This window comes from Capsicum annuum, chromosome 10 (genome assembly GCF_002878395.1).
Source record: "Capsicum annuum cultivar UCD-10X-F1 chromosome 10, UCD10Xv1.1, whole genome shotgun sequence".
Lineage (NCBI taxonomy): Eukaryota > Viridiplantae > Streptophyta > Magnoliopsida > Solanales > Solanaceae > Capsicum > Capsicum annuum.
In genome coordinates, this window is record NC_061120.1 from 189,055,367 (window position 1) to 189,068,918 (window position 13,552).

The 13,552-nt window shown below is 34.7% G+C and overlaps 1 pseudogene; it reads left to right on the forward strand.

Moving 5' to 3' along the window:
* Positions 1-432: 432 nt before the first annotated feature.
* On the forward strand, positions 433-13,197 carry LOC124887849 (annotated as a pseudogene).
* Positions 13,198-13,552: the final 355 nt, after the last annotated feature.

The window sequence follows — 13,552 nt, forward strand, 5'->3', positions numbered from 1 at the left end:
AACATTTTACACTTCTAATGCAAGAATTTCAACCACATACTAACATATTTTCATGATAGTCATTAAGGACTTCAACTTGAAAATCAAACAACATAAACATGGATATAATTCAATTCATACAACGGAATCCAAAGTTTATATTTCAAATAGGGCTTCATGAGCTTCGTGGGTGAAAGTAACCATGAATCAAAACTTGACATGCCTGAGTGGATGATTTCTTGAAAATTGGTAGAGGAAAACTTAAATTCTTGACAAGTAATTAAACACCTAGAATTTCTTGTTCTTGGAGATTGATCTTTGAGAGAAACCCTAATTTGATGTTATAAATGATTAAAGAAGTTGTGATCTCTAGTCTGGTTTAATTAGGGGTTAAAATGGATGGAAAAAGACCTAAATACCCTTTTAAAAAAGGCTTAAAATCACTTATTGGAAATGGCGACGGGTTGGACGATGGTACGTCGCTGGCTCAATAGTTCATCGGTCCTGATTATCACATTTGGCCAGAACCTGAACTTTCTACCTCGTCTGCAACGGTTTGGACAATTGTCCGTTGCTAGCTTGATGGTCTGTCAGTTCTGAATGTCACACTTGGCCAAAAGACGGGTTCACTTCCTTAGTCATGACAGCTTGGGCAATGGTCCATCACTAGCTGGATGGTCCGTCGGCCTGACCATCGCTTTTGGACAGTTCCAACAGTTCTCTGTAAAATGTCCATAACTTTTTACTCTGATATCGGATTTTGATGAAATTGGTATTGTTGCAAAGCTAATTCAATTTCTCACATGATAAAAAGTCAAAATTATGTAATTTATATCTAATTTAAATATTAATCATTTAAAAAATCATGACTAACTCTTCTAGAGACTAGATTTGACTTAAAGAAAGTTTGGGTATTACAAGATTAAAACCTTGAAAAGTTAATGACTTGATGTTAATTTTACTCGAACTCTCCAAATATGCCACCAGGTGTATGTCGGATCTCCAGAAGTAGTGGCTTTTCAAGGATAAACTAATTGGCAGTCTTACCATAGTCTCTCTTATCTATTTGCTTTTTAATTTATATAGGTTGTATCTATGTGTATCAAAATTTATTTAGGTGAAATTAGAATATATATATGTATAACCTATCACAAATGTATATTTTTTATGTATTCCCTACTTGTTCTTATTATCAGTCATGCATGTTATGTTGGTGAAACATTGCAATGACCATTTTATTTTTACTGTAATTGAATATTGATTCAGCAGTACACAATCCATATGTTTTTATCTCCAGATAACAACTTCATCTAAAGATGAGTTCCACCAATTCTGAACAAAATGATGGGATAAATTTAGGTGTCAATATATGGGCTTGAACTCTGAAAAAAATGATAGATGGGAAGTGTATCATAGGAAGCCCGAAAATAAGGATGGAAAGAGCACTTGGAAGGACCGGTCTCATCAAAATCTTGGTACAAAAGCTTAAGGAAACAAGAAGACTAAAACTTAGGGTCATCCAAATATTTTTAATATATCGGGAGTGTGCAAAAATGTTTGATCGGTATAGGGTTCTGGATATAATTGGTATGAACCTAATTATCCTTAAAAACTTGCAATGCCGTAGCTGCATGATAGAGGTTTACCATCGCCTACTGCAGTTCTTCCTGCTTGGAATAATGATTGGGAATTATCTGCTAAAGCCACCCCAGCTCATCCCAAGAATACTTCCCTGGTTGCTGCTGCTGATAAGGACGGTGATCATGATGCTGAGGATAATAAATTAAAAGAATATGATGTTGATGATGATAAGGTCGGGGTTCTAATTTGTTTTCTCCAAATACACATAAAATAAAGTTAAAAGTGATAACTTATCAATGAAATATTAAAATTTTGTTATCATAAAATTGTCTTTAACAAAACCTTACATATAAATTATAAAAGGAAAAATCATGGCTTTTAATTTCTTTGATAAGTTATCACTTTTGCCTTCATTTGGGGAAAAAATAAGAACCCTGACCTTATCATCATTAGTATCATGTTTTTCCAATTCATTATCCTCAATATCATGTCCACCGACCTTATCATCATTAGCAACCAGGGAAGTATTCTTGGGATAAGCTGAGGTAGCTCTAGCAGACCAATCTCAAGCATTCTTTCGAGTAGGAAAAACTGCAGCAGGCGATGATAATCCTCCATCATTCATCTATGTCATTGCAGGTTTTTGAGGATCATTAGGTGCATACCAGTTATATCTAGAACCCCATCTCGATTCAACATTTTTGCACACTCCCAATATATTAAAAACATCTGGATGGCCCCAAGTTTTAGTCTTCTTCTTTTCCTAAGTTGTATGGGATATAAGAAAGTTAGATGGTTACCCGAAGAAGGAATTAGTTTAGACAACTCATTTTTGGAAATTGAGTTTTACCAACTCAGTAGATATGATTGGCATTTTGGAAATGGGAATAACCAATGTATACTTGCCTCTGAGCATTGATGTACTAAACTAGTATGTACAACCCCAATCCTTATGGAAAACTTGGATTTGGGGGCTTGGCCGATGAGTTAATGGTGGACCCATATAGCCCATGGGTACTATACATATAAGGTGTATCATCTAGCTCAAAAGTAAAACAAAGAGTTGAGTCATGACTTTAAGAATGTTTTCAAGCCCATTTTTTATGCCCATATGTTTAGAGATCTATCATGTTAAATTATTTTCTTAATGCTCTCAACTATTTTATATGGAATACATATTATTTTTGGTTAGTTCTGCGTACCAATACATTCCAGGTATAGACTATCTTTCATGACAGCTATATTGCCTCATAATGTATGTTCTGAGTCACATTCCCGTGGTCTATCATATCAGTAAAATATTCAGATAAAACAAAGTTAGTGAGCCATCCATATTTTGGATGGCATTTATTGATATGTTAACTTCTTTTTGTTTATAGTCCATCCAAGCGACATTTACCGACCTCGACAGTTAGTTTTCAGTAGAGGCTTTGTAGACGAAAATTGTGTGGTGTGTTGTCATAAAAATTTCAACATAATTTGATTATAAGAGTTTTCTTAATTTTATTATATCTTCCGTACCTTAATTTATGTATGAATGATGCCTATAGTAGTATGCTAAGGGGTCTCTCGGGCCTTTATGGTTTAGGATGCCCGTCGTGGTCAAGGCCTCAGCTCGAGTCGTGACAAGCTTTGTATAAGAGAATGGTTCATGGTCCTAGGGTGTCTACGAAGCCGTGTCTAGTAGAGTAGTTCTTATCGGTGTGTTGTGTACCATAATTATAGGCTACCGTACATTTAGGAGATGTTTCTTATTATTTCAGACTCTAGATCGTGCTATGGTGTTTTTCAAAGTCATCCAAATTCATTTCTTTCTCGAATTTCTTAGGCCATGTCTCATTAGCAAAGTGGTACAAGAGTAATAGTTTAGGTTCCTAACAATGTGGTCTTTTCGGATTGGGTTATCAATATAGTTGTGAAATAGCACAAGGACTAAAGAGTAGTCCATTAGTATGTCAAAGTGTGTTGACTCAAGTGTATACCCCTATCTATATCAATCATGTATTTGAGCCAGAGGTGAGAAGTGTGTTCTGTCCCTTTTTAAAAGCTTTGTTGAAGATATTACACATAAGGGTAATGATTTATTGAAGTATGTTGGAACAATATTTCCATCTGAGTGGTAGTATATGTTAAGGTGCTATAATATATGAGTAGTAATATTGTTCCAAAATTAGTGGTATGAAGTCGTAAGTCTAGAAGTCAGAGTGAGGGTAACTCTTAAGTGAGGAAGGTAGTGGTGGTTGTGTAACCTTTGTGTAGAGAGTGGTATGACCTTTTATGGTGATTGGCTAAATTTGTAGCATGATTTATGGAGTTATAGTTTCTAGTAGAGGGTGAGGTTAGTTATGATGATTAAAAAATAGTTGAAACGGGAAAGTACAGTAGAAAAAGATTACTCTTAGGTTGTGACTAAAAGGGGTAGATTGGTTTGTAATTTATAATTTTGCATTCAAATGGGAAATCTAAAAAGGTGGAACGCATTGATGGTTATAGAATTCTGAAAGTAGTTAGGATGTATGCATTGGTAAGTGGATATGATGTGAGAAAGTAGAATATTCCAGCATATCATAATGGGTTATAGTATAAGAGATAGACCGACTATTCTTATTATGTGACTTTACCCCTCCCCCCTTGATTTTTTTTCTAGCGGTTGAAAACTAGTACAGTTTGTGAGAAGGCGTGTAATAAATATTAATGTGTAGTACTAGTGTTATGGAGGAAAATTTGTGTGTATGTCATATTTACAGGAAGTAAGGAGCTTAGGTTAATTTCTCTATTTGGTGGATAAGTATATTATGCAGTATGTTTCATCAGTTGTTCATGATTGGTGTTAGATACTAGGTTTGAACTTTAGATGTGGATTGCAGTGATCAGAATGTTAACTCGAGGATAGTGATACGAGAATTATGAAAGTAAGTTAGTAGGCTTGATTTGACGTGTTTCATAGCCTAGGTCTGAAGCTTATGGAAAACTTGAGTGGAAAAAAATTGTGACTTGTATACATGATGATTAGGGTAAAAACAATGAATTGCGACTGAGTCACTAGGTGGATAAGAGAGATGAGTTTATAAGAATAAGTTGAACCATAGGTAGTTTGTTATTGGATGAGGTCCTAAGTGTATAAGTGTCATGTGTGCCTAGTTCATGTTCTTGAAATTCTTAATATGTTGAAGGCTAGAGAGTTGTTATATGGTGTTATTTAGAACTAAATTTAGGGAAATATAGATAGATGGTGTGAGCTCTTGGTCTAGTCTTAAAAACTTTGTTAAGTTTTAAGGATATACAATTAGAGGTGTAATGCTAGTATGCTAGGTAGTGAAGAATAGATTGTTATATGTCAAGAAGGGTGAATGTGTGTGATTATGAGAGAGTTAGTTATAGGGTCACGCCTATAGAACCTTGCAAAAGTTAAGATTAGTATCCCTGAAGGGTATGTCTTCATATTATAGCTATTAGGGTATTTTGGTGTTCACGTATGTGGTAATAACCCCACTGTGTTGAGTGTTGTGCTCGTAGATTTAATAAGAGGCTATGTCCTCAAGTCTATAATGGAAACTTTGTTATAAGGAGGGGATGATGAATTAAGGTTGCTTCCAAAGTTTCTCTCGGTGGTAATTTTCAGGGAAAAGTCATGATAAATCTATTCCTAATCAAGCAAACTCGCTCCACTTCAATTTAAAAGGACATCTATCAGTTCCATATGCATTTAAGTTATGGCCATGCCTAAGGTTTGAGTTCTCTACTCAACTTACATCCATTTTCGGACCTCCAAACTAGAAGCAATAATGTTCCTCAACAATGCAAGCTCTCAGGTACTCAAGCTTCATGTTATGATTACTTGTGATCTATAAATCCATGTCTTATATCATGCTTAGTTCTAAGAAACCATGCTTTCTATATGTACCGATTCATTTTATGTTGGGTCTTTCCCATAACGATAAGGTTTATCAAACTTATGATCATTCTCAACTCATAAATATATGAATTCTGGCTTTATTTTACTAAGCTCATGATGTATGCACTCATGTCTCTCATTTTTTCCAGTATGAAGAACTCATGCTACATTATGTTTATTCCCATCCAACCTTTTATGTATGATCTAGCTGGTTTCTATGAGGTATTTCGTGCCTATTTCACCGTATCTCACTCCCACCCCCGATGCTTATACTCTAGTCCCTCAATGGCCTTCCTTATATTGGAATGATAGTGATAGTAGTACCGAACTAATGTTTTAGATATAGGAGTGGATGTTTTTTTAGGTTAAAATTTTATATGTGGCAACTCGAGTTAAGGTTATAGGTGAAGAGGGAAGAGGGAGATGAACTATTGTTATGTGAAATAGTTAGGAAGGGGATATGTGGTGAAAATATTTATGAGAGTGATTGAAGTTACTGGTTTTAGTGGGGAGGTCTATAAAATGGGTGTAGTAGAGATATACTTGAATGTTGTGATTGATAGATGCGCAAACCATTGTGCTTTGTGGTTAACACTCTTTGATTTAAGACCTGAGAGTTATTTGATTATAGTGATAAGGTGAAGTAATATTCTTAAAGGGATGAAGAGTATAGGTTCCCACAGCTTAAGCTAGCACCATTTTACTCCGGGTTAGGCTTCAACATAGAAGTACTATACAGTTAGACTCAAGATTTTTAGGTATGTATCTAAGCGTGGTAATTATAAGATTGAAATGTTGAAATGTGGTTTTCATAGATGAAAGCATTGTTGAGAAGCTTCGCAAATCTAAAGGCTATTAGGCATATCAATTTAGGTAGAGAATATTTCTATTCTATTCTTATGTCCTGCAAAAATCACAGTTCATGTAGTGTACCAGTATTAATTGGGCCGAGGATTCTTAGGAAAATTCATTCCTTACAATGTTATGTTCACATGCCATAGAACACATGGCAAGATCATGTTAATGTCTGGGCTCGTTATCTCGTGATTTATGCTTACACGATTTACTTGGTGAGATCATGAAGCTCTTCTTGAATGCCTATGTATGCTTTGTTAAGGAAAATAAAAATTCCTAATGTGAGGTAACATCCTTATTTCCATACATCTATAGCATCAAGTTCCTATCCATCACTCGAGGACGAATGATTCCAAGGGGGAAATAATGTAGCACCCCATATTTTTGGGCCATAATTCAAACCGTCGTTCCTACGTGTATAGATCGGAACCCAATGATTGCATGTTAATACAAGTATAATTATTAATTCTATAGTATTGAAATACCTTTGAATATTAATTGAGACCACCAAAATCCCCAAACACAAAGACGAATTGGGAACTTTTCTACCAATTATGTTTTAGTGAGTGTTTCAATTTGGGTCAACTTCCAACAAACATTACTTCTAGAATACGATGAGTTAGGTGTCCTAATATATATCAAACAAAATACCTTCTAGTATTTTTTACAATGCATCTGATTTAACTTTAATTTGATATCGGAGTAGAAAGTTATGCTCATTTTACTTCGATGTGTCTGTCTATCAACTAGGTGACGATTAAGCTAACAAGTCATTACTTAGGTGACAACTAAGCTGACGAGCCATAAACTAAGCTGACGAGCCATCAACTAAGTGATGAACCATCAGATCTATTCATCATCCTAGGATAGTAAATGGTAAATCCCAACCTAAAAGTGATGACTAAGGTGACGAGCCGTCACTAAACTAATGGGCCATCAACCTTTTCATCTACTGAAGAATTTCTGCAAATTTTTTGGTTTCTTTAGGGTTATTTTTATCTCTTACTCACCTCAAAACCTACCCCTACCCCACAACTTAAAAACATTCTTTAAATGGCAATTGCACATTATATGTCCATTTCTGATCGTTCATTCTCCTCTCTACTCTCAAGAGAGAAAATTTAGGGTTTCTTTCAAATACTTATGCTACCAAGGATTATATTAAAGATATCTCAAACTTTTTTCATCAAAAATGTATGTGGGATATCCTAAATCTCATGGACATGATTTTATCCTTTTGGAAGCTTATAGAATATATAATTACGTATACACAATGGGTTTTGAAATTGTTGAAGAGCATGCATTGGGACCCCATTTTGTGATGAAATCTTGTTTAAACTATTGAGCTTTTACTAAACTTGATTTATATTCATGTGTATAAATGTTATGAGTTTTGAGAATCTGTATCACAACACGATTTATAAAATTCTCTCTCTTGTTATGAAATCCGTTGTCTTAATGTATTGTGGTTGGTATATGAACGATAAAAAGCTTGAGTTTAAATGTTTCATTACCAATTGTGGATTTTACTTGCTTAGTGATCCTATGAGAGGGTATTTTACCTAAAATGTAAATTGCATGTGATTGATGAAAGAGATCACCATACTTTTTCCAAGTATTGAAAAATGAGTATTTTGCATGAGTTTCATATGTTTTGAAATAAGAACTCTCTTGAAGTATTTAAATTTTTTGGTGGTCAAATAATATATTTTGAATGAAAGGAATAAGACATGAAATGATATGGATTATATGACTTGCATGTCTTGGTATGACGATTCCAACTCAGACAAATTCCATAACAGAATCTGACCAGACTAGACTACAAACTTTTAAGGCTTCAGATCATATTTTCAAAAAGATGCAGGTTTTTAAAATACTAAAATGGGCTATAAAAGAGTTAGATGGTTACTCGAAGAAGGAATGAGTTCAGACAACTCACTGCTAGAAATCGTGTTTTGCTGACTCGAAAAATATGATTGGCATTCTGGACATGGGAATGGACAATGTATACTTACCTCTGAGCATTGGTATACTAGACTAGCATGTAGGACCCTGATCCTTGCGGCCAACTTAGATTTGGGAGATTGTCCAATGAGTTAATGGAAGACCCATATAGCCTATGGGAAATAGACTTGGAGGGTGTACCATCTAGCTCAGAAGAAAAACAAAGAGTTGGGTCATGACTTATTTTGAAGCTCATTGATTATGACCATGTGTTTTGATATCAACTATGTTAAATTATTTTATTAATGCTATCGACTATTATATATGGAATACATGTTATTTTTTGTTAGTTCTACATACCAATACATTGTAGGTATTGACCTTCCTTCATGGAGGCTGCATTGTCTCATAATGTAGGTTTTGAGGCACAATCCCAAGGTCCATCACATTATTAGAATATTTGGATACAACCGAGTTTGTGAGTTATCCATCATTCGAAGGGCATTTATTTATATGTTGACTTCTTTCAGTTTATAGTCTATCTGGGGACCCTATCGCGGTCTAGACAGTAAGTTTTCAGTAGAGGCTTCATGGATGTAAATTGAGTATTGTATTGTCATTACAATTTCAACATAATTTGATTATAAGAGTTTTCTTGATTTCGTTATATCTTCCGCACCTTGATTTATGTATGAATGATGCTTATGGTAGTATGCTAAGGGGTCTCTCGGGCCTTTGTGGTTTAAGATGGCCGTCACGGTCAGGGCCTCAGCTCGGGTCACGACATAGGAGTACCACGCTGAAAACCCAAAACAGTAGCAGACAAACTTTCCCTTTATTAATTATTAAATAATTGGCCAAAGATTTGTTTGTTTATTATTTTGTTTTGAATTACTTTATAAGTAATGATTATAGTAATTATTAAAGTGGAGAATCTTTCCACTTCCTCTGAGTTTTTTTTTTCAAGTAACTGAAATATAAGACGTCATAAATTCATAATTGACATGCTATTGCTATTGCGTATTAATTAGTTTAAGTTAAACTAACCTCAAGTTGTTGAGAACCTCTTCTTCGCAACTCCACCACACATAAACCCTCCATTGTTTCAAAGTCTGCTAAAGTTTAAAATTTAACCTACTGACTTCAATAAATTGGGTTATATGAGAAGAAATAGTTGTACCTTTTACCCACTACTTCTAATTAAATTAATTATTTAATACACAAAACTTTTAATAATTCCTCAAACTTTGTTCACAACCCCATAGAATTAAATTAGATACGTAACTTGACTAATAAGTATGTTCCAAACCTATTAAAATCACTAAAATACTAATTTGAGGTCATCTTGATCAAACTTGACCATTGTCAAGGTTAACATAATTAAAACTCAATAATCCAGCTAATGACTTAATTATTTGCAACCAACACAAGAATTGATACTACTCATCTCGTGAGTCATAATTCACGTACACAAACTACAGAGAGAGCAAAAATAGGGAATAGGAGAGAATTTCACAAACGACCGGGAGGGTCGTTACACCAAAGGGGTCCAGGTGAAATTAAATGGTTTACAGGGTTGCAATCATTGATGACCAATGTAAAGAAAATGAGTAAGGGTGAAAATACATAGAGAAATTGTTGAACTATGGAGGAAGAGCTGCGTCAGAGAGGTACTTCGGTCGTACCACCAAGTGAAATGTATGAAAGGAGGGATGTAGTTGAATTTAAAGATAAGGAAATAGTGTGACCACCAATGGTTGTGATCATGAACACAAGGCTTGATAAAGATGAAAAATGATATGGTTGAGTGATTATTAGTCTTTTATTTGATTGATATACGTCTATTTACCACTTTAATTTATGGCTATCTAATACCTAACACCCTTCTCTCTTACTCATTGGATAGGAATGGGAAATCAGGGGCCGCTAGAGTATTTTAGCTCTTATGCCGCCGTTAAGGCATGACATTTATATAGTCCACAAGGCCATCATGTCATGAGTTTGTTGATTTTTGAGGCCTCAATAGTGGTATACATTGAGGCTAAACATCTCAATGAGTATTTTTCTTAAATGGGTAGAGATAGAGATGCATGGGAATGCTATCCAGTTTGCTTTTATCCTAGGGGAAACGTCTGCTTTATAGTTATATGGTAGATAAAAGTGAAATGGATGACTTTAACCAGCATTCAACTGGTATTTTTGATTATTTTCACCCTGAACAAATTGGTGTACTTCAGAGAAACACTGATATTCCTTGTATTTAACAAATATGTTGATGCAAGTTTGATTTCCTGTGTAATTTGTAGGGAAATCGAGGTTGAAGTTTAAGCTGAGATTATATAATCAAACTATCTAGAATTCAGGAAAGAAGATGAGAGATGATAATCAACAAATGATATGGTTCAAGAACAAAGCTAAAGCTGTTGGAGAGTCTCTCAGTCAGGTAATGCAAAACACCATCAGACACTAGCAGAGGTATGCAAAATTTTTTACAAATACAAACCTGCACTATATGATCAAATTCAAAAACCTTGAGATGCTACTGACTTAATGCTAATGTCACTCGACTCTCCAAAAAGCGGGTGCATATTGGATCTCCAAAAGTAGTGCCTTTTTGGAGGATCTGACACTAGTGCAACAATATTTTTTGGGAGAATCCGAGCAACATAGGTTAATGCTGCAGTAACTGACCACCTTAAAAAATTTTCTTGTTACTGACCTCTTCATATATTTAAATGATGCATTATTTTTCGATTATTAACTTAGTATTGTAATTTTTGATATTAAATTCCTTTTAGCGTTGTTTATGAATGATTGACTAAGCTGTGTCTTGTGCCTCATAGTAGTTGCATGTTGCACATATGATGTTCAAAATTTGCTTATGATTGACATTAGGAAAACTTTGTCAACATATAACTTTTCTTTCTCTCTGTAATTGGATTTTGTTTTTGCATGTCATTGTTGTTTTCTATTCTCTTTTCTGGAGCAAGCAGTCCTCGGCCCTCTTCTCTGATTCATTTGGATAAACTTTCTCTAGAAGATATAGAGAATGTAGAAAATTTAAAAGGAAACAGAGTAGGCTTACTTTTAATTTTTCTGTTATAACTATATTTTCAGTTAGTTACATTGACTAGTTAACTGAAGATTAGAAGGCTAAGAACAAGTTCAGGCATGATGGGACTAACACAACTTACAATGTGTCTGCGGGTCATCATGAATATTCTGTAGATCAAATTGGCTATAATCAGTGTGAAGGTTAGTGTTCTCATTCTAAGTCTCTACTGAAATGGTCTACTAAGGATGTAGGACAATCACTGGTGTTTGATAGTCAGCTGGAGCAATTAAGTTATATGGAAAATGCTGCATTTACCAAGGAACAATATGAGAAAATCTTGCAAATTATAACCAAGAACAATTCTTTCAACACACTTAGTGACTCTTCAAATGTAACAAGTGCAGGTATTTCTGCTTGTTTAGCTTCTTTTGATTCACAGAAATAGATTATAGATACTGATGCTACTAATTATATGGTTGGGGACTCAGAGTTGTTACTTAAAAAGAGTGTTAAAGAATTGAAGAAACCAAAGAGGGTATATATACCAAATGGTGACACTACAGTGGTCACATATATGGGAAGTAGTTGCTTATAAGAAGGAAATAACATTACAGATGTCTATCACATTTCACAACTTACATGTAGTCTTCTGTCAGTATCATAAGTGACTAAGGAATGGCATTACTTGGTGAATTTGTTTTTTGATTTCTGTGTTTTCTAGGATCTTTGTATTGGAAAGGTGAGGGGGATTGGTAAGATTGATGGTGGTCAATATCTGCTTGTAGATCATTTAAGGAATAAAGTAGAAGTAGCAACTAAAGCATCTAATGAACCAACTATGGAAAGAGCTCATGCTGAAGTAGATTTGTGTCATCAAAGTTTGGGACATCCATCAACCAGTGTGCTGAAAAGAGTTATATCTCAAGAAATTCAAGTAATAAAAGATAGAATAAAGCAATGTAGTATCTATCCTAGTGCTAAACAAACTAGGATACCTTTTCTATCTACCAACAGTAAAAGTATATATTGTTTTTATCTTGTCCATATGGATGTATGGGACCTTACAAAGTTCCAACTATGAATGGCAACAGATATTTTCTAGTAGTGGTTGATGATTTTTCATGGTTTACTTGAATATTTCTATTCAACCTTAAATCTGATGTTTGTATTCAACCACAACACTTTCTTATGTATGTCAAGACTCAGTTTGAGAAGACTATCAAGGTGATCAGGACTGATAATGGTACTCTTAACTCAGTATGTAAAAGGTTATTCCAGTAAAATAGAATAATTCATCAAACTACATGTGCATATTCTCCTTAGTAAAATGGTGTTGCTGAGAGAGAACAGGGGCATATCCTAGAGGTAATAAGAGCTATCAGGTTTCAAGCTGAAATTTCAATAAGGTTTTGGGGATATTGTGTTCTGACTGCAGTATATACCATTAATAGATTGCCTAGTTCATTCATTCAGTTTGTAAGTCCTTATGAGAAGCTATATAGTAAACAACCAAACTGTGATCATCTAAGAGTAATGGGATGCCTTGGCTATGCCAAAGTATTGAATGAAAATGATAAGCTCATGTTTAGAGCAAAGAGCATGTATTATGATGGGCTATTCGAGCATTCAGAAGGGATATGTAGTGTATGATATCTCTACTAACACCTTCTCTGTGTGTAGAGATGTGTTATTCAGGGATGAGATATTTTATTTTAAAGAGATCAAGAAGCAGCCTCAGTCACCTCACCATTTATTTCCTTTGGAAGATCAATATCTAGTAGCAATTGATTCTATGACACCTCTGCAGGTTCCTTTAAATGTCTCATCTCAAGGGATTCCTAACTCAGGTAACCAGCAAGTAGCTATTACAAAGTGTGCCTGCTGCTAGACAGTCCATAGCCAAGGTATACCAAAGATGATCAAATAGAAGCCAAAGGGATATTCAACCAGAACAACAATTGCATAGTGGTCCTACTACTACACAAGCTGTAACTCAACCTTCTGCATCTCAGGATAAAAAAAAGTCTACTAGAGAAAGATAGTCACCAGTATGAATGAATGATTTTGTTTTAAAAACACAAAGAAGGTACCTCATGCTCTTGCTAATCATGTGTCATATGATAAAATTTCCCAGTTCTATACAAGATATGTGTAGGAAACTTTATGTGTTGTTGAACCTAAAAGCTACTCTGAGGCTTGCAAAAATCCTAGAAAGGTGGAAGCACTGAGGAATTCAATAGAAG